Source organism: Apteryx mantelli, chromosome 4 (genome assembly GCF_036417845.1).
Source record: "Apteryx mantelli isolate bAptMan1 chromosome 4, bAptMan1.hap1, whole genome shotgun sequence".
Classification (NCBI taxonomy): Eukaryota; Metazoa; Chordata; class Aves; order Apterygiformes; family Apterygidae; genus Apteryx; species Apteryx mantelli.
This window is the reverse complement of record NC_089981.1, coordinates 8055467-8060453: the sequence shown is the minus strand read 5'-3', so window position 1 is coordinate 8060453 and position 4987 is coordinate 8055467.

Below are 4987 nucleotides of genomic sequence, written 5' to 3'. Positions count from 1 at the left end.
CCACACTTCCTGAGCTTGTCTATGAGGATGCTATGGGAGACAGTGTCGAAAGCCTTCCTCAAGTCAAGGGAGACAACATCCACTGCTCTCCCCTCATCTACCCAGCCAGTCATTCCATCACAGAAGGCTATCAGATTGGTTAGGCATGATTTCCCCTTGGCGAAGCCATGCTGACTACTCCTGATCACTTTCTTGTCCTCCACATGCTTGGAGATGGCCTCCAGGATGAGCTGCTCCATCACCTTTCCAGGGATGCAGGTGAGGCTGACTGGCCTGTAGTTGCCTGAGTCCTCCTTCTTGCCCTTTTGGAAGACTGGGGTGACACTGGCTTTCTTCCAGTCTTCAGGCACCTCTCCTGTTCTCCAAGACCTTTCAAAGATGACGGAGAATGGCTTAGCAATAACATCCGCCAGCTCCCTCAGCACTCGTGAGTGCATCCCATCGGGGCCCATGGATTTGTGGGTGTCAAGTTTGCTTAAATGATCTCTAACCCGATCCTCCTCCACCAAGGGAAAGTCTTCCTTTCTCCAGACTTTCTCTCTTGCCTCCAGGGTCTGGGGTTCCTGAGGGCTGGCCTGAGCAGGAAAGACTGAAGCAAAGGCGGCATTCAGTAACTCTGCCTTCTCTGCATCCTTTGTCACCAGGGCACCCTCCCCATTCAGCAAAGGGCCCACATTTTCCCTAGTCTTCCTCTTGCTACCGATGTCTTTGAAGAAGCCCTTCTTGCTGTCCTTGACATCTCTTGTCAGATTTAATTCCAAACGGATCTTAGCCTTCCTCGTTGCATCCCTGCATACTCTGACAATGTTCCTATATTCCTCCCAAGTGGCCTGTCCCCCTTTCCACTTTCTTTATACTTCCTTCTTCTGGTTGAGTTTTGCCAGGAGCTCCTTGCTCATCCATGCAGGTCTCCTGCCTCCTTTGCTTGACTTCCAACTCATAGGGATGCACTGATCTTGAGCCTGGAGGAAGTGATGTTTGAATATTAACCAGCTCTCTTGAACGCCCCTTCCTTCTAGGGCCCTAACCCATGGCATTCCTCCAAGTAGGTCCCTGAAGAGGCCAAAGTTTGCTCTCCTCAAGTCCAGGGTTGCGATCCTACTCAGTGCCCTGCTGCCTCCTCGCAGGATCCTGAACTCCACCATCTCATGGTCACTGCAGCCAAGGCTGACCCCGACCTTCACATCTTCCACCAGTCCTTCTTTGTCTGTTAGTACGAGGTCCAGCAGCACACCTCTCCTTGTTGGCTCCTCCACCACCTGGGTCAAGAAGTTGTCACCAATGCTCTGCAGGAATCTCCAGGACTGTTTGTGCCTAGCTGTGTTGTCTTTCCAGCAGATATCGGGGTGGTTGAAGTCCCCCATGAGAAGCAGGGCCTGGGATTGTGAGGCTACTTCCAGCTGTCTGTAGAAGGCCTCATCGACTTCCTCATCCTGATCAGGCGGCCTGTAGTAAACACCCACAACAGTGTCACCCATGCTAGCCTGCCCTTTAATCCTTACCCATAAGCTCTCGACTCGCTCTTCATCCACCCCTAGGCACAGCTCAATACATTCCAGTTGCTCTCTCATAAAGAGCAACTCCACCACCTCACTTTCCTGGCCTGTCTTTCCTAAAAAGCACGTAGCCATCCATGACAGCATTCCAGTCATGCGAGCTATCCCACTAGTTCAAAGAACTAACAGGGGTCAAAACTTCTCTTTTTTGTTTGTTTTCTACGGAGTAACAGTACTCCTGAAGCCATTTCATGTCAGTTAACAAGGTTTGGAGAAGCCCTTTGACAGTTGATTATAATATTGCTTTAGCAGAGATTTCACTAGAAACCATGAGACCTCTCTGCTGTCCTCCTTCTATATCCACTTGTTCTTTCGGCTCCACTGACTGCATTTCCTGGATCTCCGTGGTTGTAGTGGGATCCTAGGCACCTGGCACACCTACACTGTGAGGACCCAAAGTCCGGTGACCTAAATCCTACCCTTAGCTTTTACCAAGACTAAAGATAAATCCTTCCCACCCGAAATACTTTACATTTATTTTATCTCTAAATGAAGTTTTCTTGAACAATACGAGAGAAGAGAAAATGACCATAACTAGTAGAAGTGTTGCTCTTTCTTGTGATAGTCTCGGGGGCAATGTGTAGGTTTAGGTAATACCTCTGCACCTTGCTGGAGCTACACAAATGCAGTTCACATGAAAGCCTTGCTCTTGTGTGGACCAAGGCAGCCGTAAGAAGCTGTGACCAACAGCCAGGTGTTTACCCAAGCACAAATGTCTGATGAGGTCAGGAGCATGGCACGGGAGGAGCACTTGAGGCCTGGAGTTTATTAAGCACAGGATGGACTGAGGCCGGTATGGTAAAGGTGGAACATGAAGAGCCATCTTGGGGCACAGATCAAACATGTTACAGGGTGGAATTGGGTAACGGGGATGCTATAAATTGTTTGCATGACAAAAGATCCACTTGGGCAGGCCAGCTGCAAGGGAATATGCCAAGCATGCTAAATCCTCATATGTAGTTCATTGAATCACATAGGGACTGGTCCTGCTCCCTCTGAAATCACTGCAGGACATGTTATTCCCTTGCCAAAGAGCAAGTGCAGCTGTGTAGTACCAGACTAGCACGGCTGGAGTTAGCTCTTCTCAAATAACCTTGGCTTTTTGTTTGTCCTTTTTCAGCCCACCGTGAAACTTTCAGCAAAGATTTTTCCTGTGTCTTACATAAAAAAGTATTTACCTGGTCCAGTCACCATTTCCTTTTCCTTTTGTTTTCCCTTTATTTCTTTTCAGTATGATTTGCCTTATATTTAGGGTTCTCTTTGACAGTAGTTTTAATAGTATTCCCTCCACGACACATTGTATGATGAGTGTTCTTGGTTCTTCTCTTACCCCTTTTCTTTGTCAGGAACATCCCACAAAATGGGTGATGCATATGTTGCTACTCTAATGCAAAGCACAGCTATAACGGAAATGCATCCTAAGGCAGCTCCAGAAAATGCAAAATGGACTGAGAAAATCAGATGGATTTTCAGATGGAGAAAATATATTACCAAATACGCATGAGATCCATGAAGAGCAGAGAACAACAACAACAACAACAACAAATCTCACTATTAAGTGGGTGCTAATATTCATCTAATTACTAGGACAGAAACAATCTATACAAAATAGGAATCTCTGTCAGCTAAAAACGTTTTTTTTTTTTTGCCCTGTTTGTCTTCTGAACTTTCTTTCCATGAGTCATTTCCTCTACACAGAGAGGATTAGAAGTCAAGAGCATGGCTGAATGCCCTGAAACTTGCTCCATGTTCAGACAAAACCAGACTTTGTGAGCTCAATTCTCCTTCAGTTTGAGCTGGTGTAGAGCGACCTCTTCACGAAAAGTCCTGAGGGATGTTGAGGGGACAAATTCCAGCTATCATGCAGCTGGGAAATACTAGCTTTCCAAGTGACAAGGTTGCTTAAGGGATGGGAGAGGAAGGCGAAAAGCAGGGCCAGAAACACCAGCAAGGAAAGCTTTGTAAGGAGTCCTTGCCTCTGACAGAGACAGGTTTGAGCTGCAGGGATCAATTCACTATGTCAGAACATGACAAAAAGCATCAGTTCTTTTTAAAATTGTTGGACAAATGTGTCCCTAATTCCTCTTTGCATATGTATAATTTGTACAAGGGTTCTAATTTTCATGCTAACAAATGTGTTTGGACTGCACTCTGTCTACAACAGGTAAAAACGGTTTTTGATAGTATCTCTCTCCTGAGATATGGTCTTTAGCAGGCTATTTCCTGTTAGAGATCAGTTTCAAAAGAACGGTAATCCCGATGAGCTCGGAAACCATCTAGTGTTCAGAAAATGTAAGGTTAAGTTGGTGTCCAACCTTGCACAGCCTAGAAAGAACAACCTCTGATAGGATTTGGCTGCTTTTCCTGGAAAGGGCGTTCTGAATGCGGGTAGCCAAGAGCAAACTTCCAGTAAGAATTACGATGAGTTCTTGAGATATACATATATATATATATATATATATATAGGGAGTGTGTGGCCAATCTGCTTTAGGCCAGTTTCCATAAGGATGCAATACAGACTGCAGGGTTTCTTGGGGAAAAATGTGAAGGACTGCTGGCCCAAATCTCTGCTTCCTTCTGTGTTTACTGCTCCACTGCCTCTCTCCCTCCCTCACCCTCCAGCACTCTCCTCCCTGCTCTTCCATATCCTTGTATCCTTACACAGCTGATAAAAATCCCCAGGAAGGGATAAGCAGCAGCTCATAACAGTCCAGATTCCTGACCAGTTAACTGCCAGGGCAGATGTACTCGCACTTTACAAAGCTGAACAGGAAAAGCAGAAAAATAGTATCTGTACTTCTAAGTTTCGTGTAATTGTGTCATCTTAAGTAGCATTAGCATATTACTTCCCCTCTCAGATCACATCTGTTCTTTTAAGAAGAAAGAGAGTGAATGGCCTGTTGGGGATTACCTCTGACATGACGGATGACATGGAAAGTGTACAAGAGACCATGCAGTCAGCTTTGGCCCCAGCTCTCTATTTGGCTGAATTTCTTGCATTAACCCTATCAGCCCGTTTCACTGCAGGGATGTGTCACACTACTTGAGAGTCATGCTCAGAGTGAGATGATGTCCTTGACAGGTCGATCCTGCCTGTATTCTCCCTGTGATCCTCCAGAAGATGTTCTGGATTACTTCTGGCCAGGTTTTCACAGGGCCCTCGCGGGTCTTTGGAGCAGACTCCAGGAGAAGGGGACCGCCTGCTGTGTGCCTTCCTTCGCTGCCCCCGCAGGCTCTTGTGTGTCTGATAGAGCCTCACTGCCTCCCCAGCTTGCTGCTGTTTTACAGGAGTGCTTCTGGCCTGCAAGGGGGCTTGGCTCTACCCAGCAACCTTTGCCAGCAAATCAGGTGGTCGACCCACTGCACCTCCTACTACCTCCTTTGCAAGGTCAGGGCTACCAAGTTCTCTCCTACCTCTAGTGGCTTCTTTG